This window comes from Suricata suricatta, chromosome 3 (genome assembly GCF_006229205.1).
Source record: "Suricata suricatta isolate VVHF042 chromosome 3, meerkat_22Aug2017_6uvM2_HiC, whole genome shotgun sequence".
NCBI lineage: Eukaryota > Metazoa > Chordata > Mammalia > Carnivora > Herpestidae > Suricata > Suricata suricatta.
In genome coordinates, this window is record NC_043702.1 from 158,184,373 (window position 1) to 158,207,407 (window position 23,035).

Below are 23,035 nucleotides of genomic sequence, written 5' to 3' on the forward strand. Positions count from 1 at the left end.
GGCTGTTATTCTTAAATTTATTACTTCTATAGCTATGAAAACTCCCTTCATTTAAAGGGCTTTCAAATAAAAGTTATTTAGAATATAACACATTTCCCCCCAAATTCTATACCAAGCAATAAAGTAAAAGTACTAAGTATGAAAATTATAAGAGACTAATGACATTTATTAAATGAAATATATAATGTTGCAGAAGTAATGTGACTTGTTCAAAATAATAGAACTTGTAGGCTTAAAAAGCAGAGCTTCTGACTTTATCTACAGTGTTCTTTCCATTATGACATTCTTTCATGATGATTAGCTTTCAAAAGAAAGACAAAAATATTTCTTCATGAGATAAAAAAGAAAGGAATATTCATGAAGATATAGACAAATTTTGGTATTGGAATCAGCAATTCAAGTTAACTTAGTTTTGTAGACTTGAAATTTATTTTCATAAAACAAGGGCTAAGATTACCTGAAGATAGAGCTTATGGAAAGTGAAATGTTTTATATAATGTACTGTAGCAACTGCTATAATTTTAATAGGGAGAGAATCTTTTGTAACTAAGGTTACACAACTTAGATTCAAACATAAAACAAATGGTAATTCTAAATTCGATTTTTTATCTACAAATATGATTACATGTTAACAGAAGGGATTCTAGGATTATAGGGGATGATCAAGTAGAGCCACAAAGAAGCCAGTGGACTAAAGAGAGGTTGAGGTTGTGTGATTTGATCTCTTGATCCACAATTAATACAGTTGCTATAAAAATAAGAGAGGATATGAGAAAAGAAAAATGTTGATAGGCAGAATTAGAAATTAGAAATGGTTACTGTTTAGCTATGAGAAAGAAGGACATTCTTCCCATTGTGACCAAATAGGTAGACCTTGAACATATTATACTAAGGTAAGTCAAACAGAGAAAGACAAGTACTGTATAACATCACTTATATGTGAATCTTAAAAAGCCAAACTTGGGGCATCTAGGTGCCTCAATCGGTTAAGTGTCCAACTCTTGATTTTCGCTCAGGTCAAGATCTCATGATTCATGGGACTGAGGCCCAGTTTAATCTCTAGGCTGGGAATGAAGTCTGCTTGGGATTCTCTCTCTGCCTCTCCTTCTCTCTCTCTCTCTCTCTCTCTCTCTGTCCCTCCACCACCTCTATCTCTCTAAAAAAATAAAATAAAAAGGAGAGTAAATACCATATTCCAGTTTTCATAATCAGGCCTATGTGGAGTATTGAGTTCAGTTCCAGACAACATATTTAGTCTGCTTTATATGTCTTGATTGATGAAGTATCTGAAAACCTTGATATTAAAATGAGAATGAAAAGAAAAGTAAGAGGAAAAGAAGAGATTTGAAAGAACTGAAGACATTTACCCTAGGGAGGAAACAAAAGAACTTTAGAGGAAAATATTGATTCCTTCATTCCGTGGGAGACAGTGAAGTTTTTGTGACGTGTGTGTGCATGTGTGTGTGTATGAGTCCATTGGAATGATAGGATAGATAAAAAATATAGTTGAAACTATAAGGAGATGTTTTAGGTAAAATTGTGTAAATATTTTCAAAACAATAAAGTGTGAAAATAGACTACCTAAAACTGAATAAAAATAGTGTGTTGTAAGCATGGATAAAAGAGAAATATTCAGATATATAGTCAAATTTTAAACTTAAATCACTGATAATCTGTTTTTTTTTAAAAGTTTACTCCATATTTGTGTAAACAGTGACAGTTTTGTATTACCTGTGTTTTTTTTTTACTTTTGTTCACCCACAGAATTGTACCCGGATGTCCACTTTTCATTGAAATAAAAGAATGTTGAAGTATTTATACACAACCAAATTACATTGTGAGTATGGAAATACATTAACTCTAAAATTAAAATTGTTTGCTTATCTAAAATTGGTTAAAGCAGAGAATTACTACACATACTTGTCATTATTACATAGAAATGTGTTTATTTTCCAACATATTAATATACAAAATATGTGACTTTCTAATTCTTTGAAGATCGTTATCACTGCAAAATATTAAATTTTATTGCCCCTAATTCCTTTTCTTGCTTTAATCTGTCTTCTGCACAGTGAATCTTAAGGTCCTATGGAAAGTCTTTTCCTAGGCAAATCTTGCTTCTGAATCTATTTTCCATACATCAACCCTGGTGAATAATGTTGGATATCTCTTTTTTTTAAATGTTTATAAATGTCTATTTATACTTAAGAGAGAGAGAGGAAGAGAGAGGAGGAGGGGGGGGGATGGGGAAGGGCAGAGAGAGAGAGGAAGACACAGAATTCAAAGCAGGCTCCAGGCTCTGAGCTGTCAGCACAGAGCCCAATGAGGTGCTAGAACTCACAAACTGTGAGACCATGACCTGAGCCGAAGTCAGATGCTTAACCAACCGATTCACCCAGAAGCCTGTATGTTGGATATTCTTGAGGAAAATAACGAGGTCACTAGTAGTGGTTATGTGTTCTTTTTGTAAAGTTTTGCTTTAGGACCTGCCCCTGTTCCACTCTATCCAATTCTGGTAGGCTTCTGGATCAAATAAATATCCCTACCATATTCCCCACAGGAAGAAAATATGAGCCAGGGTGCAAAGTTAGATTGCTCTATATACTTGGACACAATAAGATAGAAATGATGTTACAAAGGCTTTATTGGTACCATAGCAAACACAACCCCACTCCACCCTATATATTGGAGCCCTATCTGGTGGAATAGCATGATTATTGAATATTTAGTTATCTACCTTTGATATAATGTAGAGAGAGCCTGTTTGGGAATGAAACAAACATGGACCAAGGCAGAAACAGGAGAGAGAGAGAGAGAGAGAGAGAGAGAGAGAGAGAGAGAGAGAGAGAGAGAGAAAGTTATAGTCCTAGACATACTGTTGCACTCCTAGATTCCAAAGATGTTATGTCAGATCAGACCTTGGATCAATCACTAATATAAGCCAACAGCAAATCTCCTTTGTTTATGCCATTTGAGTTGTGTTTTTGTCTCTTGCAATTGAAAAAGCCTTGACCAATATAGATCCTATACCTCTTTTCCCCTCAAGTGTAGAGCTCAGAGCAAGCTCTCTACAACCTATTTGCTCTTCATTTATCTTCCTTTAGAGCCCATTCTAATTGATCCCTACCTTTCATAGCCCAACCAAAACCAAAAATGCATTCACACAAAATGTGTTTCCTCAAATCTTAAGGTCATGTTGCTTTCTTTTGACATATGATTTTACATGCCAAGGTCTAAGATGAGAAAACAAGAAAGATAATAATGGCTAAATTTCATGTTAAATTATAATCTTTAGTTTTCATACTCAACACTAATGGTATCGATTAAAAACTAGTTTGAAATGTCCAGTATCCTTGCTTAATTTTGTACATCCTCAGAGTATTGTTTTTTTCTCTGCATTGTACATTTGCATGGCCTTAGCACCCTCCAGGAAAGTCCCCTGGTGAACCAAACTCAGGATATGGGTGTCAAATATGGTAAAATATTAAACCTACAGTACTGAAAATTCAAGGCTTTTTGTTGTTGTTATTTTGTTTGTTTGCCTGTTTGTTTGTTTGTTTTTGGTCATTCATTTCCAACCAAGTGAATGGATTATTTCTCAAAGAAACATAAACATTCAACTAATTTCTGCATTTCAAACACATATACCCTTTTCTTCAGCCTCTGGCTATTCTGTGGTTTATTTTGTCCTTTATTTATTAAATTAACTATGCTCAGTGACTTGTGTTGTCTGCTTTAGTACCGTGAGGAGCTAAGCACCTCAATGCCTCCCCAACCAGCACTGAAATGCTTATTTTTCCCAAGACTCATAAAGATGTAGCTAATACTAGTGCTACACAGAGGTCATAGCATCCAGTGAAGATAAAATGTTTCTTCAAAATGATCCAGTTTCATGATGGCAATAACATCTAATTTGAACTTGCCTACTTCGTCTACTTGCACTGTTTCATGTAAGTTAGCAAGTATTGTACCGCTGTGAGTTCATATCAGAATTAATCATTCTCATAATGGATAATATGTCTCTCTTCCTTCCATAATGTCTATTCCTTGACTATAATGTTCTGTAATTGATATCAAGCTATTTCAGTTCATGTTGGGAAGCACATACATATGTGAGGACAAAGGGGGGATGATAATGTTTCATTATATAAAAGCCAAGTGTACTTTAAGTCTCTGAAAATGACTTTTGTCATTGGCAATCAAGTTTTTCACACACAAGTATCATCTGCCTTTATTATGTCCACCTAAATTGGATGTCAAATTTTGCAAAGTATGTGATCAGATATTTAACATCTTTTCTTATTATTACCAATTCATAAAATGGTAAAATGTTTATCTGAAATTTCCACCTATGAACACTTTCTTATCAAAATCCCATATCAAAAAAATATGTCTTCTGGGAAATATTTACTTCAGATGGTTTAAATTCTTTTTATTTCTCATTTACCTTCTATAATTTATTAATTTATATATTGTGATATTAATCTTTTGCATATATTTGATATCATACTAAATTATAAACTATTTGAAGGAACTGGCACCTACATATTCATTTTCCTTTTTCTCTTTCATTTTGGAATCTGGAATTATGTAAGTATTAATTAAATATTTGAGCTTAGGTGCTGAGATACATTTATTTTTGCATCACTTGAACACTTTTGGATAAGCCAGGACTTATTTAGAAAACAATTTTCTACTTTCAGATAACACTGATATGGTCTATATTGGCAAGAAGAATGATTTAGATAAACACATGTTTATGAACACGCACATACATAAGGCAAAGCACCTACAAAGTAAAATTTGCACTTGTCCATGTATGTAAACATTCTATAAATATATAATTATTTATTTATAAGTAGGCTTCATGCCCAATATGGGGTGAATTCATGATCCCGAGATCAAGAGTCACATACTCTACTGACTGAGCCAGCCAGGAGCCCCTTCACCATAGGTCTAAAGGAGCCATGTTCCTAACCCTTTTATAAAAGAAGTTAAAAAAAGAAAAGCCAAAAGAGGGTTAAAGATAATGAAATGAAAATTCCAAGTAAAAGATAGAAAGAAGAATAAAATATGTGAATGTAAAAAGAGGAAGTACCAGGAGACTCTAGAATTTTTTGTTGCTAAACTTTTGTGGTATAGAGGGATAGAAACATGAAATTGCAGTATGCCAGTAAGACCAGAATGTCTTAATATCTCTCATTATCAGTTTCTTCACATATAAAATGTGATAGCAGCAATATCTCTTGGGATTACTTTATGGTGTATGCATGTATCCACCTACACATATTTATTAACATATAGTGTTATATAGTGATAAAAGTTTATCAGATAATAGTAGCTTACAAAAGGGCACAAAGTAACTCACTTTAAATTCTAAGGACAAACGTTTTCTGTTTGGGAGTGAAGTTTACAAGTTTTTGATCCTCCGATCTTTCCCAATAACACTTTCCTCTTGCCATGAATAGATACTAATTTTAAGGGGTGTGTAAAATGTCAGCTGTGCCTTTTGGAACATTCCTTCAGGGTCCTCGTTGTACAACAAGACACCCAAACATCAACAAAAGTCGCTGAGGTTCTCTGAAGCAGGTAGGCCTTGGTCTTCCGTAGGACCTGAGTGATCAAGGACACTCTTGGGAAACGAAGTCTGCTCCTGAGTGTTATAACAACACAACCGTATTTGATTATCATGGTTATATGATACAACACTGTTATTCTAGGCTCTTTCTTTTTATTGCCCACAGTTCTCAAATGACAACGACAAAGGGGTGCCTGGGGGACTCCGTCAGTTGAGCATCTAGTTTCAGCTCAGCTCACAATCTTGTTCTTTGTGGGTTTGGGCCTCAGGTCAGACTCTGCTGCCAGCTCAGAGGCCACTTCAGATCCTGTCTCCCTTTCTCTGCCTCCCCCGTGCTTCTGCATATGTACTTTGTCCTCTCTCTTTCCCAAAAATAAACAAATATTTTTAAAAATAAAAATAAATAAATGATAACAACAATGACAATTATCCCCTGGCTATTTGTAATGACATCAAATCAAATTATAATTATGTGTTTAATTTAAATCCTTGAATACTTGAAATAATATTCTCCTTTTTTACAAAAATCATGTTTAATACTTAGTGATTAGATATGCTGTTTAGAAAAAGGTGCATATATGTTATTTCCTAACACTTACCTGACCATGCATTCAATATGGCATTACATAAAATTTGATTTACACAGATAATCAAACTGGTTCCCTAAACCTAATTAAGAATGATTTTTATGATGATTTTCTAAGAGGTCATTGCACTGAGAAATATTCCTTAGGGTATTACGAGACAGATATTGAATGTTCAAGTACTTGGAAAAAATGTCATCAACAGCTTCAAGACGTTAAGCTAGTCTATTTACTTTACAATAACAACAGTGGGAGTAAAATCTGGTCATCATCTCTACCGCTTTTCAAGTCTTGCATTTTCCCTTTAGCTCAGCCTATTAAATGACACTCCTTTTATTGTGAAATATTTCAATAGGGAGCTTTAAGGAATTAGTTTCCAACACTAAATGACCTAAGTTGCACTGACACAAATAATTTTATTATGATTGGGAAAGAATAACTTTGGTTCCCACACATCCATTTATTCCATCGCTCACAGCAAGATCGTTGTGAAACTAAGTACTTGTTTATAGTGAAACACCAACAAAATACATGTATATTCTTATATGATGCAAGTGATTTAAAACCATCTTTTGTTGTATTCATCATTTTCCTTTTTATAATATGTTTATATTTTGGTGTATACAACAGAGGTACTTGTGGGGAGGGGGTGGAAAAGAAACCATTAAGTGGCTAAACATGCTACATCTAGGATAATAGATGAGGAGATAAAGACCTGCCAAAATGTTCCACCAAATTACTAAGATAAAAAACAAAAAAAATTGTGGGTGAGATATCTATCTAAGTCTTCTCTTCTGTCTCTCAATATCTATAGAAGGTGGTAGATGGATGGATGGATAGATAGATAGGTAAATAGATAGGTAGATAGATAGATGGATGATAGACATTCCAGTGATATTATACTGGGTTTGTGTGTGTGTGTGTGTGTGTCTATCTATCTATCTATCTATCTATCTAGGAACATAATATTCTATCTATAACAGTATCTATATAGGAGCATACTGATATCTCCATAGATTGCTCTCTCTCTCTTTCTCGATATCTCTATATATATCCACATGTATATCTATCTATCTATCGATCCATCCATCTATCTATTGCAGTAATATCACCCACACACACAAAATCCAGTGATTTTTGCAAGGTGGTTCATATTCATATTCATTTGCATCAGAGTTACTGGTATTTAAAAGAATTGGTTTAGAAAACCAGACCTCATCATTAGCCTCAAAGATAGAGATTATTTTTTATTGGGTCACCATCCTTTAAAGTAATCAATCAGTTGGATGTGACCATATATGCTTATAAAATAGAGCTGGTGGGCAAGAAAAAATAACAACATAAAAAAAAACTATAAAACCCTAAAGGAGATGCCCATAAAGTATCCAAATGATATTATGAAATGTAAATCTTGAAATATACTTATAAACATACATATGTTTCTACCCTAGATCTAAAACATAATTGAATCAGAGAGAATAATCATAAATGTTTGGTGTGTATCTTACATTTTAAATAAGGATATTTTTAATAAGAGCCATTTGCACATAGAATCTAAAATAAACCTGGAATTAAATATACTATCATCTCTCAGCAAAACCTAAAAATTATACTGGCTAAGAGAGGAGTTTGAGAGTTAAAAGCAAAGTAGAAAAATAAAAATATCCCACAAATATCTTTTATTGGAGTGAGAAAATAGTAGAGTAGTTCTTAAATTATCTATCCAGGTGTGGGAAATTTGTACCACTTATCCATTGAATTGTAAAGAAATATGTGTTTAAATGTGAGCTGTAGGAAACTTAGAGCTATAAGCAAGGACCTGGAAGACAACAGAATTAACAGATTCACAAGAAGAATAGTGGAATGAATAGCATCATAATAAAACTAATATACGAGAAAAATAAAAATAAATAAACACATAAAAGAAAAACCATTAAGAAAAATAAATAGTAAACAGAAAGTAAGATCATGGATACATATTCACTTGATCTGTAAAAATAAACATAATGCTAACTTCTATTAACAGCAGCAATGTCCAGTAATAACAAAGACATTGAATACTACACTTGGTCTTAGCCAAAAGGCCAGGAAGTGATAACATAACAAAGACATTATGTATGTTAAACAACATTGGGTATAGAAATTTACTTTTGAGGAGTAAAAATTGGGGCGCTTGGGTGGCTCAGTCGGTAGAGTGTCCAGCTTCAGCTCAGGTCATGATCTCACGGGTTCGTGGGTTCGAGCTCCACATCGGGCTCCGTGCTGACAGCTAGCTCAGAGTCTGGATCTGCTTCAGATTCTGTATCTCCCTCTCTGATCCTCCGCTGCTCACTCCGTGTCTCTTTCTCTCTCTCAAAAATAAATAAAATAGAAAAAAATATTTAAAAAAATAAATAAAGAGTAAAAATTGAGAGAGAGAGAGAGAGAGAGATAAAAAGGGGGAAGGGTACTAAAAACTTTATCAGGAAAGTACAAAAAAATAGTGGTACTCATTATTATCAGATGATATAAAAACAAAAAACATGGGCATAAAGATATATAAAATTATATGAAATAAACATTACCACTGTTTAAACACTTTAGAAATGCGAAAGAAACTTGAGGAAGAAATTGTAGTCTAAAATTTAGTACACCTTTTCCCATTCAAAGGATTACTATCTGGTGGCCAAGAACTAGATGCAAATATAAAAACAATATCTTATTTCATAAAATGACCAGAATGTGAACTTGTCAAGAATTATATAAAATGAAGTAAAAACACGGAAAAGCAGTGCAGCAATTTGGAGCAACATAAATGCATGAATTCAAACACCAAATTAAGGGGAAAAAACTGAGTGAATTCCACTGGAAAACTGCTGTGTGGGACAAAAATTCACTACATACTTAGAGCTGTTTGTCCCTCGTACTTGCCTGAGAAGTGACAATATTGCCATTCTGAAATTTCAAGGCACTGACTTCTGCCCTGACATAAATGGTAAATCTGTTTTTTTTTACTGGGTAAGTAAACTTCTATAAATAGAATTGGTGAAGAATAGAATTGGTGAAGAAAAAACCCTTAATTAAAACATTTTTTTAAATGTTTTATTTATTTTTGAAAAACAGAGAGACAGAGAGACAGCATGAGCAAGGGAGTATCAGAGAGAGAGTGAGACACAGAATCTGAAGACAGGCTCCAGGCTCTGGGGGTGACTAACTGAGGGAGCAGCAAAGCCCTGCTTTACTTCGGACTAGATTGACTCAACCTCCCTCCTTACTGGCCTGACCCAAGAGGAAGCATGCCCACATCTGGGCATAAATATAATTATCATTTTAGTAGTTAGACAGACATGCATCTCTACTAGTCCTCGCTGGCTACATCACTATGAAATAACGGCACTTATACTGCGTGCATACAGATATAAATATATGCACATGATTCTAAATATGTATGCATGTGTGTGTGTGTGTGTGTATACACACATGCTTCTCACTTAACTATATGTTCTGTATTTAATATGCATAGAAACAATTTTTTTAGAACAAAAACCACATGAAAGGAAATCTATCCAAATTTGTCTTCAGGGCAAGAAAGTCTAAATAATGTCCAAAATTACATATATTAAAATCACACTATAAATCAATATTATTAGAAATAAAGTCAAAGAGTTCCCTTTCCAGAACTGCTGCTCCTTTGGGGATTTGGAACTGCAACCAAGGACATATAGAATTCATTTTTCTTTCTAGTTTTATTGAAATAGAGATGACATAAAATGAACTGCACATACTTAAAGGGCACAATTTAATAAGATTTGCTGTGTATATATATATATATACACACACACCCCTAAAGCTATGACCACAATCAAGAATTTCGGCTTTTGTGAGTCATGATTCCTAACTCGGTTTCCCACTTTTGGATCTGAAACTCATTGTGTGAAGAAGTGACTGAGTCCTCAGAGGAAGCATGTTGCCACAGCAGAGCAAGTACTCATGGTAATGATTTTCACAGTCCTTCCTCAAAGGGAGCTCCTTCCATTTATTCACATATTTGCCTTGTTTTTGAACACAGGAGAAAAATCATTCAGTCTCTTGTGGTTAATTAGGTTGTAAGCTGTAGGTATTTATAAGCATATTATACTCTGTAGCTGGAAGTATATCTTCAACCTGAATGAGACTGAAGCAGTTTCCTTTTAATACTAGTTTGTTGGCAGGTTTTTGAAAAGAATAGATATTGGGCATTAGCAAATGCTTGTTTAGCATATATTCATTTTTTCCTATAATGTTTTCGTCTGGTTTGTTATCAGACTAATACTAACTGCATAGATCGATTAAAGTATTTCCTTATTTTCAAATTTTGGAATAATTTATATTGAAATATTATTTGCTTTCATTAAAGACTTGGTAGAAATCCCTTGTAAAACCATGTATATCTGGAGTTTTATTGTGTATGTTATTTAACAAAAAGTCTAATTTTTAAAATAAATAGAGATGTGTGCATATTATATATTTATAATGAGGTTTGGTAGTTTTTTTTCTTTGAAAGAAATTAGAAATTTTTAAATTTATTAGATAAAGTTGCATATTATTATTATCATTATTAACTGGAAGATCTGTAGTTATGTACTTCTCTCATTCTTGGTACTGGAAATTTGCTTTTTCTCTATTTTTTGCTGATCAGATTGGGTAAGTTTTATCAATTTCTTGATAATTTCTAAGAATCAGCTATCAGTTTCAGAGATTTGAATGACAAGAATTCAACATGCCATTGCTGACTTTTAAGAGGAATGTGGCTATATGTCAGGACCAGAGAGCTCCACAGAGCTGAGAGTAAGTCTTGGTCAACAGCCAGCAAGGGGTCTTACAGTCGAACTTAAATCTGCAAATAACAGCATAAATTTGTTAGAGATTCCTAAGCTACAGAAAGGAAGACAATTGACTAACACCTTGACTTCAGCTTTGAGAGATCCCAAGCAGAGAATTCAGAGAAACCAGTCATGCCGTCCCAGACTTCTGAGGTGGAAGTCTGAGAGATAATAAATGAGTGTTATTTTAAACCTCTAAATTGTAATTTGTTATGCAGCAATAGAAAACTAATGGATAGATAATATTAAGTTACTATAATTAAGACTGTGTGATATCGATGCAAAGATAGACATGTAGCTCAATGGAATAGAATAGAGTCTAGCAATATACAAACATAAATATACATGCACCATATACATATATATACATACATATACATGTTGATATATGTATATATAAACAAATCCAAAGTCAAATAATTGTTTAAACTAAATTGCAGGAGCAATTCATTGGTATAGGAAAATCTCTTGAAGAAAATATTCTGGAACAATTTGATATCTGCATGATGAATAACCTGACCCTTATATTATTCATTACTTAAAAATCAATTATAGATAAGATAGACCTAAATGGAAAACTAAAATAAAATAAAAATGTTTCTGAAGAGAAGACAGGAACGTTTCTTTGTACCTTGAGAGAGGAAAAATTTCTTAGGGAGGACACAGGAAAAGCAAACCATAAAAAAAGTGATGATTTGGGCTTGTCAAAAATAAAACTGGTGTAAATTAGGGAGTCTGGGTGGCTCAGTCTATTAAGTGGTCGATGAGGTCACGATCTCACGGTTTGTGAGTTTGAGCTCTGCATCAGGTTCTATACTGAAAGCTGCAAGCCTGGACCTGCTTCAGATTCTGCCTCTCTCTCTCTCTCTCTCTCTCTCTCTCTCTCTCTCTTTCTCTCTCTCTCTCTCCCCCTCCCCAACTTGTGCTCTGTCTCTCTCTCAAAAAAATAAAAATAAACAAACACTAAAAATGATTTTTAAAAAACTTGTATAAGTCAAATTAGGAAAATAAGCAGGAACTACTGACTGAGGGAACATTTTTGCAGCATATTACATTTCAGACACAAGGCTAAGCTTGCTATACAAAAATGTAAGCTATGAAACAGTATATATGAACTAACCTACAGTGATAGAAATCACGCTTGACTGACTGGAAAAACAAGAAGTGCTAGAATTGGAAGCCTTGGTATGAGACATACAGTCTGGAGAGTGAAAAATGGGCAAGTTATTATGTCTTGCATATCCCATCACAAAAGGTAAGCACAATGTATATAATGTATATAATACATAATAAACTCTTACAAGTCAATGATAAAAACACAAACAACCCATTTAAAAATGGGTAATAAGTTTGAACAGACATTTCACAAAAAGTATATACTCACTGTAAATGATAAATATAACTTGGTGAGAAGTGGGTGATTAGGAATCTCATACATTATTAATAAGAACTTAAAATGGTATAATCATTTTAGAATACTTTTAGGCTGTTTTGTAAATTGAACATATTTCTATCCCATTACTCCCAAATTCCCTTCCTAATGTAAATTATAGCATAAGCCCACAAGTAATCTTACACAAGAATGTTCCTACATTTCATTCAGCATAGCCAAAATTAAGAATAGCCCTAATGTTTGTCAACAAAAGAAAATATGGTAGTATATTTATTGAATGAAACATTATTTATAAATAGAAAGGAACTCCAGCTGTTACTCACTGCTGGTAAATTCATATAGAATCATTTTGTAAATGAAAGAAGCTTGCTATACAAAAATGTAAGCTATGAAACAGTAGTATATATGAACTAACCTACAGTGATAGAAATCATGCTTGACTGACTGGAAAAACAAGACGTGCTAGAATTGGAAGTCTTGGTATGAGACATACAGTCTGGAGAGTGAAAAATGGGCAAGTTATTATGTCTTGCATATCCCATCACAAAAGGTAAGCACAATGTCTGGTAAGTCTCTGTATTCTGGAAGCAGCATGTTCCTCATCTAGCTAATAATGCTTCAGCCAATGTATTGAGTGGCACAAGTGACAAAAAACATTGACAGTGTTCAGTAGTATCCAAATCAGGAAAGGGCTCTGCAGCAGCTTTGGGCTAAAATATGCATAGTTTTGCTTCCTGTACTGTGTTATTGGAAGTTTTCACGCTGGAAAAAAAATGCCATGTGGAGTTAATGGCAAAGCCCCAGTAGGAGAAACAAAATGAATACTTTCAGTGTTCCGGAGTAGAGCCAGGGCATTTGGAGTAGGGATTATACAACTTATGGAAAATTGTTTTTGACACACTGCTATTGAAATAGAGCTTCTGACCATCAGACATAAAGAGATCAAGAGGCCAAAACTCTGTGTAATGAGCTATGATTCACCAACCACACCATAAGGACAAGTCTATCAGCAATGTGTTGAAAGTCAGAAGTGGTGCATCCAGGATAAAAGAGGAGCAGAACCTGAGTATAAACAAGTTCTAGTCCCATGAACAGGTCACCCATACTATCATGTCATCTATCACAATTTACCAACAGTGAGCAGTACCTGTGTCTTCATGGACGTTCCTTATGACCAGCTGACACAGAGGAAAATAGCCCCAAATTGGTTCACAGTTGTGAGGTGGCTTGGAACGTAGGTAGAGGTGAAAATTACTGTGACTGCAAGATGAGCTCACTCCTGAAGGACAGTCAGAAGAGAAAACTTGTGACATGGCGGAGCTTCTTCATACCTGATCGTACACACGGGAGAGAACTATAGTCTGGTGTTAAAATATACATGGAACCGGAAGGAGCGAGAATCCTGGAAAGATAAGATAAGAAAGTCAGGAACAAAGAACTGCAGGGCAGAGGCTGTGAATGCACATGTAAGACTGCACATACCCTCTTGTGTTCTTGTCATACTCAAAGCATTCACCGTGGAAGAGACACTAAGTGAGCAAGTAAACAATGTAACTTGGCAAGTTGACATGAGCCATCTCTGTCATTTGCCAGCCTGTTGCTGGCTTATAGACCATGAGTGCAGTAACCAGGCTGCAGGATTGAAGACCATGGGTGGGCTCAACAGCCTGGGTTCCTAGCTAACAGTGTTGACATATTAATGTAATTAGTTGGGGACATCGTAAACTGCACCCCTAAAAGATGCCAGACTTAATCAATAAATGCACATATTCTGTCAACTCCACTGGTCATTCTTTGGTCTCTGTCCATCTTTTCAGGCCTCTTATTCCCTGAGACACAACGACATGTGAATTAGGCTAATTAATAATCAGGTAATAACCTCTAAGTGTTCAAGTAAAAGGAAGAGTTGCACATATCCCACTTTAAATCAAAGCTAGAAATGATTGAGTTTATTGAAGAAGGCATACCAAAAGCTAAGATAGGCCGAAAACTAGGCCCTTATACCAGAGTTAGCCAAGTTGTGAAAGACAAGAAAAGTTCTTGAAGAAAATTATAAGTGCCACTTCAGTGAACATATGGAAAATAAGAAAGTGAAACAGTCTTATTGTTAATATGGAGAACATTTTAGTGGTCTGCATAGAAGATTAATCCAGCTACAACCTTTTCTTAAACCAAAGCCTAATCCAGAGCAAGGCTCCACCTCTCTTAATTCTGTGAAGGCTGAGTGAGGTAACGAAGTTGCAGAAGGAAATGTTGAAGGTAGCAGAAGTGAGGTTTAAGGAAATAAGCCATCTCATCATATAAAAATACAAGGGGAAGCAGCATGTGCTGATGTAGAAGCTGAAGCAAGTTATCCGGAAGAACTAGCTAAGACCGTTAATGAACTATCCCTAACCAAGAGATTTTCAGTGTTTATAAAAGTATTTTTTATTGGAAGAAGATTCATCTAGAACTTCCATAGCTAGAAAGGAAATCAATGCGTGACTTCAAAGCTTCAAAGGAAAGGCTGACTCTCTTGATAGGGGCTAAAGCAATTGGAGACCTTAAATTGAAACCAGTTCATTTGCTATTCTGAAAATCCTTGGGCCTCTAAGAATTATGCTAAATCTACTCTCTATGTGGTCTATAAAGGGAACGACAAAGTCTGGCTGACAGTATATCTATTTACAGCATTGTTTACTGAATATTTGAAGCCCGCTATTGAGACCTACTCAAAAAAAGATTCTTTTCAAAATATGAACTTTTACTGACAAATGCACCTGGTCATCTGAGAGTTCTGATGGAGATGTACAAGGAGGTCAGTGTCGTTTTCATGTCTGCTAAAACAACATACATTCCGTAGCCCGCAATTAAAGGCCCATCTCAACTTTTGAGGCACGTTATTTAAGAAATACACTTGGTAAGGATATAGCTGCCATAAAAAGTGATTCCTGTGATTTATCTGGGTAAAGTAAATTGAAAGTCTTCTGGAAAGGATTTACCATTCTAGATGCTACTAAGAATATTTGTGATTCATAGGAAGAGGACAAAAGATTTAAATGAACAGGAATTTGGAAGAAGTTCACTTTGAGGGGTTTAAGACCTTACTGGAAAAGGAATCATAGATGTGGCTGAAAAAGCAAGAAAAGAAAAATTAGAAGTGGAGCCTGAAGATCTGACTGAATTACTGCAATCTCATTACTTTAACAGAAGAGGAATTAATATTTGTGGAAGAACACAGAAAGTGGTTTATTTTTTGTCATTGCTGTTTCAGGTTTTTATTTAAACTCTAGTTAGTTAACATATAGTGTAATATTGGTTCTAAGAGTAGAATATAAGGATTCACCATTTATATATAATATCCAGTGCTCATCAGAACAAGTGCCCTCCTTAATGCCCATTATGCGTTTAACTTATAACCCACCTATCTTCCTCCATCAACCCTCAGTTTGTTCTCTGTAGTTAATAGTCTCTTAAAGTTTGCTTCCCTCTCTTTTTTTATTTTTCTATGGTCATCTGTCTTGTTTCTTAAATTCCACAAAGAATGAAGTCTTATGGTATTTGTCTTTCTTTGACTTATTTCACTTAGCATGATACACTCTAGCTCCATCCTCACTGCAAATGGCAAGATACCATTCTTTTGATGTCTGAGCACTGTTCCATTGTATATATACCACATCTTTATTATCCATTTATCCATTGATGGACATGTGTGCTCTTTCCATAATTTGGCTCTTGTTAATTATGCTGTTATAAACATTGGGTTACATGTGCCCCTTCAAATCAGTATTTCTACATCCTTTGTTTAAATACTTAGTAGTGCAATTTCTGGTTTGTAGGGTAGTCCTATTTGTAACCTTTGAGGAACCTCTGTACCATTTTCCAGAGTGGCTGTACCCGTTTGCATTCCCACCAACAGTGTAAGAAGGTTCCCCTTTCTCCACATCCTTGTCAACATCCAATGTTTCCAACATCTAATTTTAGCCAAGGAAAATGTTTTCATGAGTTGGAAACAACTTATGAAAGATTGTTGAATGTGAAGATTGTTGAAATGGTATGAAAGGATTTATCACATCAACTCGGTTTTTAAAGCAGTGCCAGGCCTTGAGAAGATGTACTTTAATTTTAAAGGAAGTTCTACTGTGGACAAAATACTATCAAACACATTGTATGCTATAGAGAAGTCGTTCATGAAAAAAAGAGGCAACTAATGTGGACACTTCATTGTTGTCTTACTTTAAGAAATTGCCACAGGGACACCTGGAAGGCTCAGTCAGCTAAGCATCCAACCTTGGCTCAGGCCATGATCTCACAGTTCATGGACTTGAGCCCCTCATCAGTCTCTGTGCTGACAGCTCAGAGCCGGGAACCTGCTTCAGATTCTGTATTTCCCTCTTTCTCTACCTCACCCTGCTCATGTTCTGTTTTTCTCTGTCTCTCAAAAATAAATACATGTTAAAAAATAAAAATTAAAAAAAAAAAGAAATTGTCACAGCCCCCAAGCCATCAGCAACCACCACCCTCATCAGTGAGCAGCCATCAACATCAAAGTAAGACCCTTATCAGCAAAAAGATATGACTTACTAAAAGCTTATATAACATAATTTTTTAGCAGTGAAGTATTTTTAAATTAAGGCATGTACATTTCTTTTCTTGACATTATGGCATCACATACTTAATAGACTACAACATAGTGTAAACATCATTTTTATATGCACTAAGGAAACAAAAAATTCATTTGACTGGCTTTACTATTCTATTTATTTGACTACAGTGGTCTGAAACTGAAGCACATTATTTCCAAGGTGTGCCTATACTTGGATGTCATCTTATATTACCTTACCTTTTCCTGATAGCAAATGCACAAGCACAACACCATGGCTTGAGAAAGTCATGATGACCAGGAATTCAAAATCTTCAGGAATGAGGATATGTTTCACACTACTGTGGAAAAAGAGATGCTACCGGAATCACAGTAACTGAGGGTAGATAGCAGAGGAAAGGGATGATAAATATCAGTTGTAGTTACAAGACCAGTGGCCCTGGCAGGAAGTACAGTTTGTTTTTCTAAACTTTCTTTTCTAAGGTCCCCACAGAAAGATATGCTTAGTGTAATCTTGGAAGAACCTTACTCAGAATTTGTAGAAAGAAATGGATACAGGTGGCACCATGGATATATTATTGTGAATGCTGTTATATGCTATCTAGTTGTCCTTCTGAAATAATTTCCTCTCCTAGAAGCCAGGAGTGACCTCTAAAGAAACTCCTCATCTATCCATCCCCTATAAGCGTTGTCTCATTTGCCTTAGCCAGCGTTATACTTCCTTCACCAAGTGGCCCACATCCAATGACTGATTAGCCTGAAATATGAGGAACTGGCTCCCTCACTTAAAGTAGGGACCATGTACAGCACCATCACAACTTCAAAACTCTCCATCGAATGGGGAAACCCTTCATTATGATTGTATCTCACCAAAACCCCTTTATCTACTCAACCATTAATTTTTCCTTTCCCTTCAGTAGGTTATGCCCACAAAAGCATGGCTAAATGTTCAATCTTTTATCAGGTAACCAACATATGATGATGCTTTTCCACTGTAAAAATATGAATGGATTTCAAACGTAGTGAAGAGAAAATTTTATATCTCTCTTTTAGAGCCAAAAAATGTTCTGCTTCCTAACTGCTTTTCACCCAGACAGATAGAAGGTAATGTAAAGCAATCTCAATAAAAGTTTATCTTATGATTACTTATATACAATCAGTGTGGAAATATAGATAGGATTGAGAGTCACATATTATTAATATAATATGTTCCAAATTACTGTACCTGGGTCGTAAATAACAGTTATTTCTGTATCATATGTTTCTAGTTTATGGACTCTTTCCAATGATGAAAAAATGTGTTCATTTTTGTTAGTAGGGATACAACATACATATTAATAATAGAAACTGTTTAGGCTCTAAATATGCTTAAGGTTTTATCTTATGTTCTGATAACATAAGGGTAACTTTGGATGGGCATTCAGCATGTAGAACATTCTCTAAACCAGACATCAGTTGATTGAGTTGTTGTTCAGTATCTTAGCAATAATCAAAAGGAATGGTTTCTGGTTCTCCAGTCCACTTGTTTTCCTGACAATCACTTTTGTATATATTGAAACCTCATATATTCTTAACCATGTTCTCTAAATATAAATTAGCTAATCTGGCGTCTATTTCTTCCTTTTATTAATATATATATGGTATTGTCGGAGAAGAAAAATAAAAAGTAATATGGGTGACAAGAAAATAAATTACATTGATTGAAAGACTATTTTGCTTTTAGTGTCCATAAGTTTAATTCACACGTTAAATTAACACATTTTATATTTTCATGACTACTTTAGAAATGAAGAAACAAAGATCCGGAAAGGTTTTTAACAGCTTCACAAGGCTTCTCAGAACCATGCTGTTTTTACAAAAACAAACATTGCCTGGTTTCACAAATACTTTCAATCTTATCAAGGGCTGATAATCAAATTGACACTCCCACTCGGCCAGGTACCCAGTGACACTTTGCATCAAACGTAGCTTGTTGATAGTTTACAGAAATTTTCTTAGTCTGAACTCAGATTTCTCACATATTTTCTTGTGAAAATTTCCCACATGAAACGTGTAAGCAAAAATGTTCAATCAGGCCCTGAAAACCAACAAAAAACTAGCACTGGATAGTCTTTATTTTTGTCAAAATAAACTATGAAAATATTCAGCACCAGTTTCCCAACACCTTCCAAATGCAGACATGAGAGATAATAACAGTCAGAGCATCAGAATCATGGTAAGATTTTCTCTCTACAGAGCTTAATAAAGTACTTGAATGGAATAGCATGAAAAATCACTATATATTAATGCATCCAAGAAAGTCTGGAAACCAACTCTTAGTCTGTGTTGGCAGTCATTTCTCTACCCAATCATTTTTTTTTCACCACCGCTTTAGAACGTTCAGGAGCCCAGCCTCAGCTTCATTGTGCTTTAGTTAATAGATAGCAAAGGTCAAAAGAATATTTTTTCTTTTCAAATACATAGTTGGGACATGTTTTTACTAGAGTCTGACATTATTGAAGAAAGTACAGCTTGGGAAGAAGGGTATATGCTAGAATATATTAAAATCTTGCTCCTTCTTGCTCTGTGACCTTGGTGTAACAACCTCGTCAGTGAAATAAGGCAATGTTTTCAGGGAGATTTTACAGATTAGAAAAACTATCTCCAAAGCATTTTAAGTCTTAGAGAAGGAACCATATGGATTGAGGCTATTATTTTTTCTTGTTACTGTTATGGAATTATTTTCAGTTCGAATGCATTTATCAATGCACTTTTTGTAAGACAGAATGTATTAAATTGAAACAAGAGAAACATACAAAAGTAATGATATAAAAATAATTTGAGATGAACATTTTTAATAAAGCTTCTTTTAAGAATGATGCAGCTTTTTGAATTATATTTAATTTCAGCAGAGGTCAGTCAATCTTTGCTCCTCCCAAGATTAATATGAAGTGCATCCTTGAGCATTTTTAATCATTGGAACCTAAGTGACCTTAGCACAAAAGCAAAGTTTAGCTAGAAGTTTTGCTACACGTCAGCGTTTTCTTTGAAGTTCAGAAATGCTGAGTACACAAATGCCATTCATGAACCATGTTTACTCTTAGAGGAGAAAAAAAACTTTTAGCAAAATATTTATTTCATGTAAATCGAGATAAAATACATTTTAAAATATTTTCAGATAATCTGCCAATTCATACATAAAATACATAATTTTGAAATTATTAAAGAAATATCCACATATACTACCAATAAATAAATATTAATAAGCCACCATGTTTGGGATGTGGGGCCAGTAAAATATCTGTGCTTAGGCCAACACAGAGCTCAGGAATTGATAAAAATAGACAAACAATAAACTCTTGTTACATATGTAAGTAAATAAATGAATTTGTTAAGTTTATAAACATCAAATCTTTTAAGATCCTCCTGCTCTTGGGTGTACTCAAAATCTGGACCTGACACACCTTGAAAGACCCACAGGGGCGCCTTGGGGGCTCAATCAGTTAAGCATCAGACTGATTCAGGTGTGATCTCATGGTAAGCGGGTTTGAGCCTCGCATCCGGCTCTGGGCTGACAGTATGGAGCCTGTTTCAAATTCTGTGTCTCCTTCTCTTTCTGTTGCTTCCCTTCTCATGCTCTGTCATCTTTCTCTCTCTCTCAGAAATAAGAATTAAAAAATTAAAAGAAAGAAAGACTCCTAGAAGTCAGGCAGCCAGAGGGTCTTTTGTGTCTAAATAGAAAAGTCTCAGCCTAATAATGAGGATATGCTTAAGAAATTTCAAAAATTAGTGATTTCTAAGATAGTACTAATAACTCAGTTGTTTTGCAAAAGGTTGAGAAGTAGCTTGCTTAGTGTAAATAAACATATAATGAATTTTTATTAAGGTCTAGTAGATGCAGGAAGCGTATTTGTATTCAAAAGTCTTATAGGCCAAAATAAAAGTCCCCTGCACACCATACTACCTGGGCAGGTAGTATGGAATACTGTAGGTCAAAGATGTATTTATTCCTTTCTCTGGCATAAAATATATTATAGGAAAGACACACTAACTGAAATTAAAGGATGTAATGTCTAACTATCATTTTAACGAGTGTCTATGAGCAGTATTAAAGACCTGATTGCACAACTCTATCTTTTAGAAATATGCAGTGTTTAAGACTGAAATGCTAGATGGATGGACATCCACAGTTTGGGCATGTTGTGGAATAAGCATCGTGGCCTTTAATTTGGGGACGGGAGTTAAGGGTAAAATAACATATGTGCAAATAGAATAAAAAATCTATACACATATGATCCCAAGCAGATTTAGCTTCATCAAGAAGAAAGGAACTGGATGTCACATTCTGGCAACATTTTTCTAAACTGGCATATTATATGAATATTAAATTTGACACTCTCATAAAAGCTTGCAATTTTATTTATAATGTGTCACTTTCTAATTGCTTTTTTAATACTTTGCCTCCATAATAATTTCTTTATCCTGACAGTTTTTACGGACTAAGTATGAAAACGCTTCAAAAGATTTTTTTTTTTCTTGTAATAGGTGAGGTATTATAGCTGGACAACCAAACAGCAGTCTTACACTTCAAAGAAATCTTCTCCACTGGAATGTAGTAAAAAATGTTAGTGATCTCTTAAAAATTTAGTGTATCAGATTGATCTCTACATGTATAATTGATTCCAGGTGTTCTCATATTCCTTTCTCTCTTAATATGAAGATAATAATTAGGAAACTGAGAAACCATCTAGAGAAATACTCTGTAATACCTCTTAGTGTTTCTAGATATTTCATTCTGACTTTTCTCCTTGATTCACATGATATATTTTAACTTCAACATCAGTTGTGGTGAAAAAATATATATATATATATTCAGCAGCTATACATACTAAAAGTTGTTATATGGGGTCTCTGGGATTTTTTATTTAAATTCATGGGCCTTTGTGACATCCTTAAGAGAATTACTGAAAAACACCCTCCTTCTATGTTTTTCCCCCATGGTGTTTAAAGAGAGCAACTATGCATTTGTGTGTGCACGTGTGTGTCTGTGTGCATGTGTGTGTTTGTGTGCACGTGTGTGTTTCTGTGCATGTGTGTGTTTGTGGGCATGTGTGTTTTGCAAGGCTGTGTAACAATAATAGCGCTGCTTTTTCTTGTGTGTTATGATCCTTTGCTTTCTCCTGAACCTTATTGCCCAGGTATAAACAACTTCTTGTGATTTCTAATATGCAAGGCAGTTCCGTACCCATATCCATTTAAAAATACTGCCTGAAACAAGGTTAAGATTATGGCAAACCACACAATTATATGTTTTAATATGAACACTTACTAGGTCTACCCTATGAATCATGGTATTTCTTTGCTTGAGTTTTACATTAGTTTCTTCTTTTTCTCTAGAACTCAAATATTGACTCTACCTTTCTCTCGGGTTTTCATGATCTTTTAAAAACCTGACCTCTTCAGGCCTTTAAATGACTGTGATACTTAATGTCCTTAAGTGAATCAATGAGAACAATATCAAATATGAAAAAATCAGGTTTTTTGGCTCTGAGATGGTACCCTTGGCCAAGGGTAAAAATTCAAGCAAGCCTAGAAAATAGCTTGGTCTCTCTGAAGATAGCATGATCTGTGTGAAGACAGAGGATTCAGGAAGCCGAGGGAAAGAAAGGGACCAAAGGCAAGAAGAATAAAGCTAGACTTGTGGAATCCAGAGTTTGCAGATGGAATATGGTGTTTGGAGAAACCTATTTGATTTAGGAAGTGTGATCATGATTCCACAGATATGGCAAAAATTAGATTAGGCTAATACGTTTTCAAAACACATTTTATATTACTATCATTTTACTTCTATTTTGCCTCCTATGTTTAGGTCTGTTGATGGCTACACATTGCCTAATGGTCAACATCTGACAGACACGATCCTCTCCACCTGTTTCCCGGGAACACTGGCACCTTATCGTTTCTGTGGAAAGACGCTATAGTTTGTTATCCAGGAAAGTTCCATCGCAATTCTAACTTCAATGGGTATAAGTTGATAATTAACTTTTTTAAAAGTTCATTTTCTTATTTGTAAAAGGA

At 34.7% G+C, this 23,035-nt stretch overlaps 1 long non-coding RNA gene across 2 annotated transcripts; it reads left to right on the forward strand.

The window, feature by feature from the left end:
- Positions 1-649: 649 nt before the first annotated feature.
- On the forward strand, positions 650-23,035 carry LOC115286812. 2 transcript variants are annotated; one of them, XR_003906283.1, is made up of 4 exons: positions 650-893; positions 1,765-1,837; positions 18,032-18,082; positions 22,827-23,035. It is a non-coding gene; the product is annotated as an uncharacterized LOC115286812 (long non-coding RNA). The 2 variants fall into 2 exon arrangements; XR_003906282.1 differs by lacking the exon at positions 18,032-18,082.